Here is a 19,033-nt window from a genome sequence, read left to right as displayed (position 1 = left end):
GTGATATTTTAACGCGCCTAAACTCTGATGAAATCATGGAAGGCATAGCAGCAGGGAACTAAACCCCTGGGAAGCCATTAGCAATTTAGTATCTCATTTCTTGTGGGAATGTGAATGCCACGTACCCACGTACTCAAGCACCCACAATAGTGCTCAGTGCCACACCAGGAGGTTCTATATTTCCAATTTACCCACCCGGAGCCTTCCATTGCTTTCCCTTCCTCCCCCATCCCTTTCATTCCTGGGACTCTCCCAGCAGCAGAGGTCTCTCAGGGGGGTTAATGAGAGAGGCTGCAAAGGTATGAGTAACAGTCTGTTTCCTGAAAATACAGAGGAAGCAGTTTCAGCACTAATGTCACCCGTTTAGGAGCTCAGAGAGAGCAATATTAAACTCTAGACTGAAGTTTCAAAGATTCTTTAGTTTTCAAAGTATTTGCCCTCAGGGGCAGCAGTAATAACGTATACAACATCTGTCCCTGGCCTGTGACATTTGAAAAACACCAGTTTTGGAAACCAGGAGAGGCCAGGCGCGGTGGTTCATGCCTGTAATCCCACCACTTTCAGAGGCCAAGGCAGGCGGATCACTTGAGGTCAGTAGTTCAAGACCAGCCTGGCCAACATGGTGAAACCCTGTCTCTACTAAAACTACAAAAAGTAGCCGGGCGTGGTGGTGGGTGCCTGTAATCCCAGCTACTCGGGAGACTGAGGCAGGGAGAACTGCTTTGAATCCAGAAGGTGGAGGTTGCAGTGAGGCAAGATCGCGCCACTGCACTCCAGACTAGGCAACAGAGCAAAACTCCGTCTCAAATACCAGGAGAGACTGAATCACACCACTCAGGGTATGCATTTCATAAAAACTCCAAAGTGGCATCTTGAATCCTCCTGGTTCTTGGGCTGATTGTTACTTCCATCAGCCTCATAAACAACCACAAAGTCCAACCCACTGCATCTGTTTGGACTAATTAAGAGCAAATGCTTCTCACTTGAGAAGCTTGAGCCGTAAGTGCCATAAGTATGTATTTTTAAAGAAACATTCCCTACTCATTAGGGCAGTGGGAAAAAAATCAATCCGGATGAGAAATGAGGGATCCTGCTAATGAGCACAGTGGCTTTGACCATTAATAACAGCAATACTATGACACACATGGAAGCCTGATCTGAATTATGTGGTTTTTATACATCCTATATAATTTTCACAACATTGCAGCAAGATGGACTTTAATCCCATTTCACAGATTGGGAAATGGGGAAAAGAAGGTTACGGAGCTAGCTACAGGTGGAGGCTGGAGTCTGACCCTACTCAGAGAGTTACACCTGCTTACCTGGATGTCAGCCTTCCCAGTTCACCACACAAATCCACCGACCTTGCTGCCCATCATTTGTTTCTCACCTATTAGATGAGGTTTTTGCTTGGCCAGTCTCTGAAGTCACCTGCTGCTATAAAATGCTCAATTTCAAGTTGCTGGAGTGAGCAAACCTTGGTTACTAATCGGAGGTTTTCCTGCAGAGTTGCTTCATCACGCACAGATATAGATGTTATAACTTATAATGAACATGTTTGTTGTTGGTAAATGTATGCTTCTGTGTCCAGAATTAGTGGGTTCTTGGTCTGACTAAAAGAATGAAGCCAAACCCTCCCGTTGTGTGTTACAGTTCTTAAAGGCCGAGTGCGGCGTGTTCAGAGTTTGTGCCTTCTGATATTCCGATGTGTTCGGAGTTTCTTCCTTCTGGTGGGTTCGTGATCTTGTTACATCAGGAGGGAAGCTGCAGACCTTCGCGGTGAGTGTCACAGCTCTTAAGGCGGCGCGTACTGGAGTTGCTCGTTCCTCCCGGTGGGTTTGTGGTCTCACTAGCTTCAGGAATGAACCTGCCCACCTTCACGGTGTTACATCACACAAAAGCAACGTGGACCCAAACAAAAAGCAGCAACAACACTCACTGCAAAGAGCGAAAGACCAAAGCCGCATATACCAGCGCAATACACCCACCGGTTGCCACTGCTACCTCGGGCAGACTGCTTTTATTCCCTTATCTGCCCCACCCACATCCTGCTGATTGGTCCATTTTACAGAGAGCCGATTGGTCCATTTTACAGAGAGCTGATTGGTCCATTTTGACAGAGAGCTGATTGGTCCATTTTGACAGGGTGCTGATTGGTGCATTTACAATCCCTGAGCTAGACACAAAAGTTCTCCACCTCCCCAGTAGATTAGCTAGATACAGAGTGTGGACACAAAGGTTCTCCAAGTCCCCACCAGAGTAGCTAGATACAGAGTGTTGATTGGTGCATTCACAAACCCTGAGCTAGACACAGGGTGCTGATTGGTGTGTTTACAATCCCTTAGCTACACATAAAGGTTCTCCATCCCCAACAGACTCAGGAGCCCAGCTGGCTTTACCCAGTGGATCCTGCACGGAGGCCGCAGGTGGAGCTGCCTGCCAGTCCCGGGCCGTAGGCCCGCACTGCTCAGCCCTTGGGTGGTCGATGGGCCTGGGCGCCGTGGAGCAGGGGGCGGCACTCTTCGGGGAGGCTCGTGCCATGCAGGAGCCCATGGCAGGCGGGGTGGAGTCTCAGGCATGGCGGGCTGCAGGTCCCGAGCCCTGCCCTGCAGGGAGGCAGCTAAGGCCTGGTGAGAAGTCGAGCACAGCAGCTGCTGGCCCATGTGCTAAGCCCCTCACTGCCTGGGGCCGGTGGGGCCGGCTGGCCGCTCTGAGTGCAGGGCCGCCAAGCCCACGGCCCACCCGGAACTCACGCTGGCCCGCAAGCACCTCCCACAGCCCCGGTTCCCGCCTGCGCCTTTCCCTCCAAACCTCCCCGCAAGCTGAGGGAGCCGGCTCTGGCCTTGGCCAGCCCAGAAAGGGGCTCCCACAGTGCAGCGGCAGGCTGAAGGGCTCCTCAAGCGTGGCCAGAGTGGGCGCCAAGGCCGAGGAGGCGCCGAGAGCGAGCAAGGGCTGTGAGGGCTGCCAGCACGCTGTCACCTCTCACTTCTAAACTGCCAGAGAATCCCTGAGAGGAGGCTGGTCTTCCTGACATTCTGTTCACACTATTAATTTGTTTTGCAAACCTTTTTAATGGAAGGAAAATTGTATAAACCACCACCCTGCTCCTGTGTATACTATTCCACAGCATCAGCATCACTTGATAACTTGTAGAAATGCACCTTCCTCGCTGGGTGTGGTGGCTCATGTCTATAATGAGGGAGGCCGAGGCAGGAGGATGGCTTGAACCCAGGAGGTGGAGGCTGCAGTGAGCCATGACTCCATCACCGGACTCCAGCCTGGGCGACAGAAGGAGACCCTGCCTCTAAAAATAAAGAAATACGCATTTCTGGGGCCCAATCTAGAGCAATCGAACATAATTCTGGGCGTCGGGCTCAGCGCTCCGAGTTTTGACAACCCCCCTACCCCCAGCTGATTTGAGAATGCGGGTCTGAGATGACTGATTCCCAGCTTGCAACACTTGAGTTACTGAGGTGATTGATTCTAAGAGTCAGCTGGAGCCAGGACTAGCAGACTGGGAAAACATTCGTTTAACAATGGAATACCATTTTCAAATCATCATGCATTTCTGTTCTGGGTGCCATCTCCTGTGCAGGGGAGGACTGGAAAGACAGGGAAATTCTGGTAGCCTTGGGAAGGCAGAAGGGTGGGGCTTGGCTGGCCAGGGGACGGGCGCGGAGGGGGAGGGAGGAGGAGGAGGAAGCCGCCGGGCCTTACAACCCATCTGGTTGGAAACGTCCCGCAGTGCCCGAGCCGCAGGAACCGGAGCCAATTACAAGTTTATATAATAGAGTCAGTCTCCCCGGGCCTCCCCTCTCCGCCCCACCCCTGCCGGCTTTGGGGATGGGGGAGGAAACGCTTTCCGTGAAATACAGGCTGGATCTAGGACGGAGGATGCCTTTTCTGGATTGACAACTAGGGGCCAGTCCTGAGTGTGAGAAACTCCTGGGGTCCCGTTTTGGGATCCGGACACCTCGGGCGCCGCGCAGGCCTCCTTGTGCCTCTGGAGCGGCCCCGCCTACGGGCCGGGACCTGGAAGGGAGGTGTCCGGGTCGAGCGTTCGCGCTGCTCCCCGCCGCACGGTGTGAGCTCGCAGGGTTTATGTAACGCCTGCCCTTCGCGGAGGACCGTGTCATGCCCGAATCGCGGAGGATGGAGGAGGCGGGGGCCTGGGCCGCGACGCCCGCCCACGTGACCGTCAGATGACTGGGGTCTAAGTTTGCACGAGCTCCTTTACCGTAACGCTGAAGGCTCCTCATCAACATCGGCTCTTAGTCATTCCCGAGTGACATTTGATATGAGCAACAGCTCCGGACGGGGAAATGGCAACGCGGATGCTGATGGAGACGACGAACGGCTGCTGCGACCGCCTCTGATTTGGGCTGGAACGGGAGTTTATGCGGAGTCAAGGAAACCCACCGCGAAGGGTGCCAGGGAAGACCAGGGCACTTTTCTAGACAAAGAATCTTAGATTCTTTGGGGCTAGATGCAGAGAGTCCGGGAGAAACTGTTCACCGGGTGCCAGGCAGGCGGCTGACCACGCAAGCCACGCTTCAGATTTGTGGGTTGGTTTTAGAAGTCACATGAGGTCTGCCTGGACGCCCCTCCCGATCACGTCAATTATCTGTCACAACTTCTCCAAGGCTGGAGTGCGCCCCAGGGACCAGCCCCATGCCCCCAGCGGGGGAGTTGGTTACAGCTGCAGAATCCCGGCCCCACCCCGCCTCCAGAGCACGAGCCTGCGCTAGAAGGATATCGCCAGGGGATGGGGGGGAATGGGAGGGGGGCGGGGAGGTGGTCACGGATGCAGAGGCTGTCCTGGCTGCGGAGGCAAAAAGCCCGTCCCAAGCCCTGCATGGGCTCCTACTGCACTTCAGGATTTGGGGGAATGCAGAATCGTGGTCTTTGAGTTTTCATTAATTCAATAAAGATTTCTCAAAAGCCTAAATTCTAGATCCAAGACAGTGGGAATTAAACAGGGCTGAATATGACGCTATTGGCTATACCAGGACCACGCCTGAGCATTGCATGCACGCTCCAGCTATGCATAACTTATTTATTTTAAAAGAAGGAAGGAAGAGAGGGAGGGAAACAAGGTGTTTCTTAAGAGTAGAGGAGGGGAGAGGCAACTTGTTGCTTTCACTGGCAGCAGTTAACTCCATAAGCAATTTCCTCACTTAAAAGAAAAACAAATGAAGTAGAGTGGTAGGCTTTTGAAAGGAGGAGCAGAGAGCTCTGGTGAGTGGAAACCTGGCTTTTATTTACCTTAGGGCCTTGTTAAAACACATTTGCCTTGAGATAAAAGGGTTTCTTTTGGGACGATCCCAAAATGACTTTGCTTGATTCAATTAAGCAAGACCTAACGAAAGAGAATTCCAGCTTCAAGATACGCATCATCTCACCAGGTGAGTTGTAAATACATTCTGACCAGGTTTCAGAGGCAAGCTCTTGAACATTTAATCTATTTAAAAACTGCATATCCTTGCCACAAATTGCTTTGAAGAAGATCGCTGAGCTGATTGCATGCTGAGATAATTATTCTGTATCACCACTTAGGGAACAAGATTTTTTGATAAATACTACAGTGTCAGTCTTTGTTAATGACTTGGGAGGGGAAGGAAAGAATTCGATATAGCTGAGGCTGGTTTTATTTTCTTGCCTCTTTCCCATGAACGCAGGCTGTGGGAAGCAGGTAGACTCTTGGTTTATGAACCCTGAACGCTATTGAGTAACCTATTCACCTGTCAAATCCCTAATCCCCGCATGAAGGTGTACAGATGGTATTGGAGTAGAACACGAAACTGAGAGGTGAAGCCAGCCGGACTTCTGGGTCGGGTGGCAACTTGGAGAACTTTTATATCTTACAAGAGGATTGTAAAACGCACCAATGGGCGCTCTGTAGCTAGCTAGAGGTTTGTAAAATGCACCAATCAGTGCTCTGTAAAAATGCACCAATAGGCGCTCTGTAGCTAGAGGTTTGTAAAATGGACCAATCAGCACTCTGTAAAATGGACCAATCAGCAGGACATGGGCGGGGACAGATAAGGGAATAAAAGCTGGCCACCCCCCAGCCAGCAGAGGCAACCTGCTTGGGTCCCATTGCATGTTGTGGGATATCTGTTCTTTTGCTCTTCACATTAAGTCTTGCGGCTGCTCACTGTTTGGGGCTGTGCCATCTGTAAGGGCTGTGACACTCACTGTGAGGGTCTGCGGTTCCATTCTTGAAGGCAGCGAGACCAGGAACCCACCAGAAGGAACAAACCCCAGACACAAAACCAGTCTCCACCTGCGCAGGGCCCTGCCTGTGCCTTACCTGCTTCCCCTCCTGGAGACTCCCACCTGTGAATGGACAGATGGTAGTGTGTTGCTGGGTGCTGATGGGGGAAAGCCCTAGCCTGTACCCCCGTTATGGATAATATGGAAGTCAGGGTTCTCAGGTGCTGGTGAGCCAGGCCTCCCCACATCCTACGTATGACAGCACAGGCTCATTTCTCAGTGCTCTGCCCCACTGAGCCTGGATGTGACCTCAGAGGAGTCCTTAGCACTGTGATTAATCTCTTCATGCTTTTCTTCCTTTTTTTTTAGACAGGATCTCTCTCTGTCATCCAGGCTGGAGTACAGTGGCACCACTGTAGCTCACTGCAACCTCCGCCTCCTGAGGTCAAGTGATTCTCCCACCTCAGCCTCCCTAGTAGCTGGACTACAGGCGTACACCATCACACCCAGCTAATTTGTGTATTTTTTGGTAGAGACGGGGTTTCGCCACGTTGCCCAGGCTGATATCCCAACTCCTGGCATCAAGAGATCTGCCTGCCTCAGCCTCCCAAAGTGCTGGGATTACAGGCATGAACCACTGTGCCTGGCCTCATTCTTTCAATAACAATAAATACTTATTAGGAATCTATTCTATACAAGTCACTGATAACATAGAAGAAGAGAGAAAGAAATATAGATGGGTGAATGGTGCATAGAAATAATACAAAGCACTAGGACAATGGTTAGTGGTTGGGAGGAGTAACTTTAGATATTGTAGTCAAGGAAAGCCTCTCTGAGGAGGTAACATGAGGAAGAGTTATTTCAAAAGCCAGAGGGGAAAGCCAGGGCCAAACAAAACAGGCCGGGTGCGGTGGTTCACACCTATAATCCCAGCACTTTGGGACGCCCAGGTGGGCAGATCACAAGGTCAGGAGTTTCAGACCAGCCTGGCCAATAAGGTGAAACCCTGTCTCTACTAAAAATACAAAAATTAGCCAGGCATGGTGGCGTGTTCCTGTAGTCCCAGCTACTCAGGAGGCTGAGGCAGGAGAATCACTTGAACCCAGGAGGCAGAGGTTGCAGTGAGCCAAGATCATGCCACTGCACTCCAGCCTGGGTGACAGAGCAAGATTCCATCTCAAAAACAAAAACAACCAAAACAACAACGACAACAACAACGAAAACTGTGTGTGCAAAGGCCCTGAGGCAGGAATGAACCTAACATGATCAAAAATCTGGCTCAGAACATGGACCCAGTGAACCACTTTGGACACTTGATGGGCATTTGATGGGTTGCCTCCGTGTGATCTCTAATTCTTGATGACTAGGCTGAAGTGGGAGCTGGACTCATAGGTGTGTAGACGGGGGTCTGTAGTCCCATGTGGCTATTCATTCTCACCGAGGCAGCATTTCTGGTGAAGTTATAGCTGGATGGTATTTCATGGTCAACTTTAGTTTTAATGGGAGGTATGTGAGGAAGCAATATAGTATAATGGCTAGAATTAGAAGATCTTGATTGAGATCATAGCTCTTCTTACTGGTTTTCTGACCATGGACAAATAGTTTACATACCTTATACCTCAGTTTTCCCTTGGAAGTAATGATAAAACTATCTATCTCACGGGGCAAAAAACAAATCACTGAATGGCTAAATCACCAAACAATTCACCAAACTTAGCAATTTACCAAAGCCTTGCATTAAACCAGTTTTTAGATATTTTAAATGAATATGAATATTCTTCAAAATATACATACTTATTATGTATTTGATATACATTAAGAATATTTAGAAATGTAAAGCATGTTTGTAGCTCATTAATATATTCTTCATGAATATTACAGTTTAATAAAGGGAGTGTTAGAAAATAATCTCTATATGCTTAAATTATTTTTTAGCAATAATCATAACACAAAATTAATAACAAAAATAGAAAATAAATGCAAACACTGGAAATTTCCTTATATTGAATCTTTACATAATCTTGTCAATAAAATGAATAAAAATAAGTTATCATGCAAAAAAAGGGAAAAAACTCAATCCAGTTATTCAATCAGTTTTATATTTACTAAAGATTAAACATTGATATTTTGGTTACAGTCTCATGTAATATTATTTTATGTAAGTGTTCAGTAACTAGTAAGTGAATTTTAATAAAACCAAATTGTGTAAAAGGTAGAGTTTAGTCAATTACTAATGTAACAATTTTTAAAAATTTGTCCTTTAGTTTTTTTTTGTTTTGTTTTGAGACAGAGTCTCGCTCTCTTGCCCAGGCTGGAGTGCAGTGGCACTATCTCTGCTCACTGCAAGCTTTGCCTCCCAGGTTCACACCATTCTACTGCCTCAGCCTCCTGAGTAGCTGGGATTACAGGCGCCCACCACCACATCCGGCTAATTTTTTGTATTTTTTAATAGAGATGGGGTTTCACTGTGTTAGCCAGGGTGGTCGCAATCTCCTGACCTCGTGATCCGCCTGCCTTGGCCTCCCAAAGTGCTAGGATTACAGGCGTGAGCCACTGTGCCCAGCCTTGTCCTTCAGTTTAAAACAAACAACAATTAGAAGAAAAGAATAAACTTAAGTGTCAAATTTAGTCAAATATTTTATGCATGGACTAAAATTTGCATTCATCAAACAAAAATATTACACCTTGTACTTCTCACTGTTTCACTGTTTCAAATTTTAAAACACAAATCAAAACTCACACAGTTACATAGAGTGAGAGAATTGAGCTACATCAAATTCTGTTTTCTTTCTCCATTATCAGTGTGCTATCAGTGTTTACTTTGATTCTACACTTTAAAGGCAGCAGGCATAAATAGTATCACAGGGCGGGAAATGCTAGCTGAGCCACTCCACATTGTTATAGTAACAAACATCTCAAAAACAAACAAACCCTATTGCTTGGGTTCATCTGTGGAGGACTGGCTGTAATTAGGAAGTTTCTGAATTAAGTTACATGTAGAATGATAATGCTTATTAAGGGATAAGTAATTAGAATGTGTTAATTTGAAGCTTACATGCATATCACTCAAACTCAACAGTAGTCCCTGCAATTATTTAGAACTTAAACCAAAAAATATTTGAGGAGGGGAGGTGACTTTTATCACTGATGTTATTTAGAACTGCCAGGGCATGGCATGGTAAAGAGAAGATCAATTTTTGGTTTGTTTTATTCTTGTTTTTAAATTATTGACAGTGTACCCCTCCTACCTGCTCTCAGTATCCTACTGCATTTAGTAACCAGTAACACCATTACTCTCTATAATTGTGGTATCTGCTGTAATGGATGTCACAGGGTCCTCTGAGGTAGAGGGTCCAGGTGCACCTAGGAGGACTTCCTTGAAGAAGGGATTTTTTTTTTTTTTTTTTAAACAGGGCTCTGTCACCTAGGCTGGAGCACAGTGGTGCAATCATAGCTCTCTGCAGCCTCAAACTCCTGGGCTCAGGTGATCCTCCCACTTCAGCCTCCTGAGTAGCTGGGACTATAAGTGCATGCCACTAATGCCCAGCTAATTTAATTTAATGGTTTTTTTTGGTAGAGATGGGAGATCTTACTATGTTGCCCAGGCTGATCTTGAACTCCTGGCCTCAAGCAATCCTCCGACCACGGCCTCCTAAGTAGCTAAGACCACAGGTGTGAGCCATTGCATCCGGTTAAGAAGGGATTTTTAAAGAATGATTTAGTATTATTTACATACTATAAAATTCACCTCTTAAAGTTTTGCAGTTCAGTGGTTTTTAGCATTTTCACAGAGTTTTATAACCATCAGTACTATCTAATTTCAGAACATTTTTATCAACCCAGAAAGAAATTCTGTCCCGCTGAGCAGCCATTCTCCAGGACCCCCACCCCAGCCCCTGGCAACCACAGGTGTGCTTTGTGTGAAGAGAGGCTCTTCAGCTGAGACCTGAGGTGTGAACAGAAGTCAACTTGTCAGATAGTGAGGGAAGGGAGACAACAGCGGGAACAGTATCTAGCAGAGCAGAGGTGAAGGCAAGAAATCAACAGACCTGCGTGGCCAGGGCACAGAATATGAAGGTGAGTGGCTTGAGCTACAGCACAGCATGCGGGGGAAGACCCAGCCCACAGGGACTTTGCTGGTTCTCCTAGTAGCAAGGGGGCCCTGAGGTCTGACGCAGAGCCTTCCCTGCAATACCGGCTCAGAAAACATGGCCGGAACTACCCTGTAAATACACCTTTCATAGTCTTTTAAAACATCATAAGGATTGCTTTATTTTATTTTTATTTTTAGATATTTATTTATTTATTTTTATTTTTGTTTTTTTTGAGACGGAATCTCTCTCTCTTGCCTAGGCTGGAGTGCAGTGGCGCAATCTCTGCTCACTGCAACCTCCACTTCCCGGGCTCAAGCAATTCTCAAGCAAGCCTCCTGAGTAGCTGGGACTACAGGGTGCACTCCACCACGCCTGACTAATTTTTGTATTTTTAATAGAGACGGGATTTCATCATGTTGGCCAGGCTGGTCTCGAATTCCTGCCCTCAAGTGATCCACTCGTCTCGGCCTCCCAAAGGGCTGGGATTACAGGCATGAGACACCGCGCCCGGCTGGATTGCTTTATTTTAAATATTTACAACATAACATCAGAAATAGGAGAGACATATATGTGTGCTCCCACCGTTGTGGTGTAATCTTACTGTCTTGTAGAAATCTGGCTTGGACGTTTAGACTGCACAAATAGCCATGCTAAACCTGCAAATCAGCTGTAACTGATTTTCTCAGGAAACACCAACTCCAAACTTGGAGCTCCTTGTTGAGTTTTGACAGAATGAGGGATGGAACTCAGATTAAAGATCTGGAGGATGGAGCAGACATTCAGAGCAAGTTCTTTCTCATTTGAATTTCTTCCTACTGACTTTTTCTTTTTTAAATTTGACTGCTTGCTTGGTTGTTTTTATTGTTTTGTTTATTTGTTTGTTTGTTTTTAGAAACAAGGTCTTGCTCTGTCACCCAGCCTGGAGTGCAGTGGTGTGATTACAACTCACTACAGCCTCCGACTCCTGGGCCCAGGTGATCCTCCCCTCTCAGCCTCTCAAGTACCTGGGACTACAGGTTCACCACCTCGCCAGGTTAATTTCTTTATTTTTGTAGAGACGGGGGTCTCACTATTTGATATTGAGGCCAGGCTGGTGTTGAACTCCTGGTCTCAAATGATCCTCCTGCCTCAGCCTCCCAAAGTGCTAGGATTACAGGTGTGAGCCACCATCACCGCGCCCAACCCTGTTTTTTTTTTTTAATTTGAAATTTAATTCATCCACTTGGTTCCTCTGGGAAGACTTTGGATTCCCCTTCGGGACCAGATGCAGACCAAAAGTCTCAGTCCTTGCCCCACCCCTGGCTACTCTGTTCCATCCCACATCCCCATAACCACTTTTATTAGTTTCCTGTGTATTATTCTTGTGTTTATGCAAATACATGCCAACATGAATATGCAATCTTATCTCTCCCTTTTCTTTCAGAAAAGATAGCGCACTATTCTAAGACTTGCTTTCCCCCCTGACTATACTATGGAGAATTTTCCATATTAGGATACAGAACACCCCTCATTCATTTTTTCTGACAGTTGCATAGTGTTACAAGGTTTATTTAACCGCTGTCCCATTGATGGACACTTGAGATGTTTCCAATATTCCTCCTTGTGATAATATTACGATGATGGATCTTGTTCATGCATAATTTTGTCCATGTGCAGCTGTGACTGAATTCCCAGAGGTGGGATCACCGGGCAACAGTAGTACATTAGCCATTCTGATAAATGTTTAAGTACCAGATTGCCCTCCACAAGAGTGGAACCATTTTGTCTTTCCATGAGCTACGTTTGTCCAGACACCTGTAGGGTGTTCTGAAACTTTCTTCATCAAACATCTTTTATAAATTTAAGAGCCCAGCGTGGGCAACATAATGAGACCCTGTCTTTACAAAACAATTTTAAAAATTAGCTGGGTGTGGTGGTGCACACCTGTAGTCCTATCTACTCAGGAGGCTGAGGCAGGAAGATTGCTTGAGCGCAGGAGTTCAAGGTTACAGTGAGCTGTGATGGAGCCACTGCACTCCAGCCTGGGCATGAAAGCAAGACCCTCTCTCAAAAAAAAAAAAAAAAAAAAAGTGGCCGGGTACAGTGGTTCATGCCTGTAATCCCAGCACTTTGGGAGGCTGAGGTAGGCGAATCACCTGAGGCTAGGAGTTTGAGACCAGCCTGGCCAACATGGTGAAACCCTGTCTCTACTAAAAATACAAAAAATTAGCCAGGCGTCATGGTGGGCACCTGTAATCCCAGCTACTCGGGAGGTTGAGGTGGCAGAATTGCTTGAACCCAGGAGGTGGAGGTTGCAGTGAGCTGAGATTGTGACACTGCACTCCAATCTTAGTGAGACTCTGTCTCAAAAAAAAAAAGAGCCATTTGTATTTCTTTTTTGTGAACTCTCTATTCCAATCTTTTGCCTCTTTTCTTTTGGGCTATAGGTTTTTCATATTCTCAATTTCTAGGAAGTCTTGATATATTAAGAAGGTATGAGTTGAAAATGTTTTTTTCTCATTTACCTACCTTTTGGCTTTGCTATGGTATTTTTCCCTCTCTAGAAGCTTTTTATTTTTATATAATCAATTTTTTTTTTTTGTATATGGCTTCTGGATCTTTAAAATCAAGACAGGCCTTTCTACACCAAAGTTCCAAAAAAATTTGTTCATGTTTTCTTCCTACACTGTTAAAATTTAATTTGTCATGTTTAAATTTCAATCCATTTGGAATTTATCCTCATGTACAGTGTGAGGTATGGATCCAGCTCTGTCTTTTTGATGGTTATCCGTTTGTCCTAGCACCATGTATTTAAAATGTTAACATTTACCTCCTCTGAAATGAGACACCAGATACATTTCCGTATGTCTCTGGGTCTCTTTCTGGATTTTTGGAGGACACTTGGCCACTTCCTCACTGTTTTAATTATGAAGGCTTTGTAGTCTGTTCTATTTGCAGGGAAGTTTTCCTTCTCATTGTATTTTTTCACAGCTTTTCTGTCCAGTCTTTCTTGTTTGTTGCTCTCATGTAAATGAGAATCAGCTTGTCTAATGGCAGAGAAAGGGGTAGCTGTGTTTTTCTGGATTATATTACATTCCTACAGGCTTTTATTGATTCATTCATCCCTTAGTTGCAGCTGTCTACACACTGGAGTGCTTCGTTTGCTCTGTTGATCCCTTTTTTCCTAACCAGATCCATTCCTCGAGCCCGATCTACACATGCCTCTCCCACCTGCCTCTGCCCGCCATATTATCATATTCCAGGATCTCTGCAAAGCCTGCGGAGATAGACATTGTTCCTGCTGGGCTCCTGAGGGTCCCTCCATCACCCTCTCACCCGCAAGGGACGACGATGGTGTCTGCTTGGCCTCTAGGTAATGCGGATTGATGAAACTGAGTACAGCAGACAGCGTGTGCGGTGGGGTTGAAGGACTAATCCAGTGTAGAAACAGCATTTACAGGCTGTTGGAATCAAAGCACTGGGCAGAGAGGACATTGAAAGTTGACTAACAGCATTTCTCATTTTGCTGGCCACTTTTGGGAAGGTAGGTGACACAGTCACATTTCACCAGGAAGGCCTGGGACATTTCCCCTGTTGGAGAACTAGAAGGAGCAAGGGAGGCTCTGGTGTGGCTTTCGTTAGAGTCCTCCACTGTTCGGGTTTTCTGCCCGCTGGACAACCCCCTCACAGTACAGGAAAGCCAAGCATAGTTGCTGCTGGGAAGCTGGGATTGGGAATCCCAGTGCTCTAAATCACCAGTAAAACCAGGACAAAGACCTTCACCCTTTTCATACCAGGGGAACCATGATACAGAATGTGATTTGAAAATCTTAACTGGCAAAGGATATGAAAAGAGAATTCTGATGACACCCCAGTGGCCACATAAATCTTTTATAGCTGTGTTCTTTCAACAACTACTCTTCTTTTTTTCTTTTCAGATATTCACTCGGGTCTCTAGACATGGCGACACCCCAGGGGTGGTGGCAGCTGAGAATCTAGGCAAAGAGCACTTGGTTACAGACGTTTTTTGGGTTTTCTTTGGTTTGTCATGCAGGGTCGCTGCCTCAACAGGCATATTCTCATAAGCCCTTGCAGGCAGGGTCTGGTTATCTTTGCCTCTTCATCCCCAATTGCACGAACACTTGGGAAGGGCTCAGTGCATCATTCCTTTGATGGATCCATTGATGACAGCTCATTTTGGGCAGGTGTTTTACTGAATCAGAAGGAATCCCATCAGTAATCCCATTTAAGGGAATTTATGTGGTCTGTTAGTTGCCAACTTAGTTCAGAAACTTCTGCTCAGAAACATGTCCTGAGCCCGCAGCTATAAGTTAGCTCATGCTCTGGCAGATTTTCAGACGTCTGTGACATCACCTCCACCTGACAGCTCTGCCTTCTCCTTAGAGATCTTGCCACATTTCTCCACCTCTCCTTAAATCTTGTTTTCAGAATTTTATGACACTCAAGTTCTTCCTGGGAGTCGTTGGCTCAGAGATCGTGGGCCATCTGCCAAAGTCTGAGCCTCCTGGCGGGGCAGGGATGCACAGGCCCCAGGAACCTGGAACAGGTGCTTTGCTCTCACCTATGGAGACCTGTTGATCTGCATCTGTGAAGACATCATAATCATCACTTGCACTTTTAGTTTTCTGAATGGCTGGGACATTCAAAGTTCTCCCAGTGCTGCGCTCACAGGTAGTCCTGCCCATCTGGGAAATGGGGGAGGCGAGTGCAAGAGGGCTGAGCAGGGGAGCCCCCCAGCTCTCTGTTGCCTTTTTCAGGCAAGAGGATGAAACAGCTGACATCTGTTTAGGGCGTGGGAATCCCATTACACTGGAAGCCTCAGATAAAGTAAACCAAAACATTTCATTAAAATTCATTTCCTTTTCTCACATCTTACTGAAAACAGAAAATATTTCAACCTTGGCATAGCCACTGAATTATTCATCTGAAAATGAAAAACAAAACACAAAACAAAACTTTGATGCAACATAGACTGGATCCCCCTGTCCCATGCTCCTTGCTGTCCCTGCCTCTGAAGTGAGGCTGGGGCCTGGTCTTCCACCGTGGCCAGCACCAAAGGGACCACGTTCTCTTGTCCTTTCATGGGAGCAACCTGATCTTTCTTTTCTTTCTTTTCTCCCTTCCCTATCCCTTCCCTTCCCTTCCCTTCCCTTCCCTTCCCTTCCCTTCCCTTTCCCTTCCCCTTGCCTTTCCCTTCCCTTTCCCTTACCTTGCCTTCCTTCTTTACTTCTTTCTTTTTTTGAGAAAAGTTCTGGCTCTGCTGCCTAGGCTGGACTGCAGTGGCATGATCTCGGCTCACTGCAACCTCTGCCTCCCCAGCTCAAGAGGTCCTCCTACTTCAGCCTCCCAAGTAGCTGGGACTACAGGTGCACACCACCAGGCCCAGATAATTTTTGTATTTTTTGTAGAGATGGGATGGGGTTTCACCATGTTGCCCAGGCTGGTCTCGAACTCCTGAGCTCAAGCGATCCACCAGCTTCAGCCTCCCAAAGTGCTGGGATTACAGGCCTGAGCCACCATGCCCTGCCTGGTTATTTCTTAAAATGGCTATTTCATCTTTTGGCTCTTGTATTGTTTTATTGGGTTCCTTAGATTCGTTGAATTGGGTTTCAACTTTCTGCTGAATCTTGATGGTCTTCATTCCTGTCCAGATTCATTCCTCTTGACTGTCATTTCAGTCATTTCAGTCTGGTTAAGAACCGTTTAGAGTGAACTAGTGTGATCATTTGGGGTGAGAAGACACTGGCTTTTTGAGTTGACAGAGTTCTTTTGCTGGTTCTCTCTCTTCTGTGTCGGTTGATTTTCCTTTAATCTTTGAAGTTGCTGTCCTTTCAATGGGTTTTTTGCTTTTATCTTCTTTGATGCTCTTAAGGGTTTGACTGTGGTATAAGGTGGGTTCAGTCAACTGGCTTGGTTTCTGGAAGATTTCAGGGGCCAAAGGCACAGCTCAGCCTTCCTGGGCTGTGTGCTCTAACCCTGGGGGGCTTGGGGACCAGGCCTATGGCTTTGTTCTCTGGCCTCTCAAGGTTAAGCACCTGCTGTGCTGCAGGGGCCAATGTGTCACATCGTCCACTGGCCACAACACTCCAGTGGGGGGTGCCTGCCAAAGTGCTTCATTGGGGTGGTGGCAGTGGGGTCTGCCCTCATGCATGCATGGCAACCATCACCTCTTCTTCGGGAATCGTTTTTCTTTTTGAGATGCAGTCTCGCTCTGTCGCCCAGGCTGGATTGCAGTGGCATGATCTAGGCTCACTGCAAGCTCCGCCTCCCGGGTTCATGCCATTCTCCTGCCTCAGCCTCCTGAGTAGCTGGGACTACAGGCGCCCACCACGCCCGGCTAATTTTTTGTATTTTTTAGTAGAGATGGGGTTTCACCGTGTTAGCCAGGATGGTCTCGATCTCCTGACCTCATGATCTGCCCGCCTTGGCCTCTCAAAGTGCTGGGATTACAGGCATGAGCCACCGCACCTGGCCTGTTTTTCTATTCCCTGATGTGCATCCTGTAGAAATGATGTTAGGGGGATCTTCTGGTAGCAAATTCCCTCAGGTCTTATTTTTCTAAATATTGCTTTATTTTGCCTCATACTTGGAAGTTACTTTTGCTAGATGGAGAATGGAAGTTATTTTTCTTCTAGCACTTTAAAAAATAGTACTCCATTGTCTCCTGGCTTCCACAGTTGCTCTTAAGAAGGCAGCTGTTGATCTAATTGTCATTCTCTATTTTTTTTTTTTTTTTTTTTGAGGCGGTGTGTTGCTCTGTCGCCCAGGCTGGAGTGCAGTGGTGAGATCTCGGCTCATTGCAACCTTTGCCTCCTGGGTTCCAGTGATTCTCCCACCTCAGCCTCCCAGGTAGCTGGGACTACAGGCCTGTGCTACCATGTCCAGCTAATTTTTGTAGTTTTAGTAGAGGGGGGGAGGTTTCACCATGTTGGCAATGCTGGTCTCAAACTGCCGACCTCAGGTGATCTGCCCGCCTCGGCCTCCCAGAGTGTTGGGATTACGGGCGTGAGCCACGGCGCCTGGCCCTAATTGCCATTCTCTTGAAAGGATCTGTCTTTTCCTTCTGGCTTTTTCTTTTTTTTTTTTGAAACAGAGTCTCTCTCTGTCACCCAGGCTGGAGTGCAGTGGCACGATCTCTGCTCACTGCAACCTCTGCCTCCCGGGTTCAAGTGATTCTCATGCCTCAGCTTGCTGAGTAGCTGGGACTACAGGCGCATGCCACCACGCCTGGCTAATTTTTGTTATTTTAGTAGAGATGGGGTTTTACCATATTGGTCAGGCTGGTCTTGAACTTCTGACCTCAGGTGATCCACCCACCTCAGCCTCCCAAAGTGTTGGGATTACGGGCATGAACCACCACACCCAGCCCTTCTGGCTCTTTTTATAGTCATCTTTTTGTGTTTATTGTTTTGCAGTTTGACTACAGTGTGTTTAAGTGGGGACTTTTCTCTTATTTTCCCTGCTTTGGGGATTGGTTGGAATTCCAGAATGTTAGGGTAGATGTTTTTCATTAATTCTGGAAAAATTTCAAGCATTATTTTTTCAAATCTTGACTCTTCCTCATTCTAATTTCTCCATCTGGAACCTCAATTAGATAGTTGCCGGGCTTTATCATTCTATTCTTCCTTTCTTTTAACCTGCCTTTCAAGTTTTCCACCTGTATGTTCATCTGTGCTGCATTCTGGGTAATTTCTTCAGACACATTTTCCAGTTTCTTGGCTATTAAAGACATCCCTTTCTAGAAGTTCTTTCCCCCTGGAATCTTATTGGGCAATTTGAAAAATCTTGGCCCTTTAAATTCTTTATTTAAATTTCCTGAAACTTATTTAGTATCATTATCTTCTATATGAAATAGTTTTAATATCTGTGGTCTTGATGGGTCCGATTCTGTAGTTTATGCTGGTTCTTCCCTGGCAATTTCTTTAATCATATGCTCAGGGATTTTTGAAATCAAGTCTGAATGACCTCGAAGTGGGTGCCCTTGCCTTCGTGTCCAAACATCTGCGTGGCCTAATGTTGAGGAGAGTCGTGGTATCATTCTTTGAGTTTCTCCAGGTTTCAATCTAATATATGAAAGCCATCCTCTTGTGGGCATTTCATTTTCCTTTTCATACTTGCTCAGTTTAAAAGACCTTAACAATATTTGTTGTTTTAGAGTAATGTGCATGTCATTCTTCTGTTGGTGTGTTCATCAGTTTAACCCTTTGGGAAGGCTAGGATCTTAATAGGTTTATAAAGTAACATTGGAAACAGTCTAAGTCTGTCACAGTTTGGAAGCTGCCAGTTGAATTTTATTGAGGGGAAGAGTTAAAGGAGAAGGTCAGCTTGGCCCTCATCATGCATCTACAGCTTAGCAGCAAGTTCTGCCATGTCCATTGCCAAAACCTGGCTCGAGTCTCCCATCCCTCTCTTCAATGCCATCTTCAATGCCATCACTAGACGAAGTTGTCACTGTGTCTTGCCTGAACTCTTGGCACTCTGATTCTCTGATTTGGTTTCCTATTGCAGTATATTCTAGAGGAAGCAACACACACACACACACACACACACACACACACACACACACACACTTACTTATCCCCTACTGAATGAATATCTATCTTTCTCCCTCTTGGAAGTTTTTCAGAGTTGATGTTAAAAATGAATGCATGGGCAAAGGATTCGAACAGACATCTTTCTTGTTTCTTTTCCTTCTTTCCTTCTTTTCTTTCTTTCTTTCTTTC

At 46.4% G+C, this 19,033-nt stretch overlaps 1 long non-coding RNA gene across 1 annotated transcript in view; it reads left to right on the top strand.

Annotated features, from left to right (window-relative positions):
- Positions 1-3,691: 3,691 nt before the first annotated feature.
- LOC134808484 (uncharacterized) overlaps positions 3,692-19,033 on the top strand; it is a 33,166-nt gene continuing 17,824 nt past the window's right edge. The window contains exons 1-2 of the long non-coding RNA XR_010151535.1: positions 3,692-5,405; positions 10,041-10,293. This is a non-coding gene — a long non-coding RNA (uncharacterized LOC134808484). The remainder of the gene's footprint in view (positions 5,406-10,040; positions 10,294-19,033) is intronic.

Source organism: Pan troglodytes, chromosome 16 (assembly GCF_028858775.2).
Source record: "Pan troglodytes isolate AG18354 chromosome 16, NHGRI_mPanTro3-v2.0_pri, whole genome shotgun sequence".
NCBI classification, from domain to species: Eukaryota; Metazoa; Chordata; class Mammalia; order Primates; family Hominidae; genus Pan; species Pan troglodytes.
The sequence above is the reverse complement of the archived record's forward strand: the minus strand, read 5'-3'. Positions and strand labels throughout refer to the sequence as shown.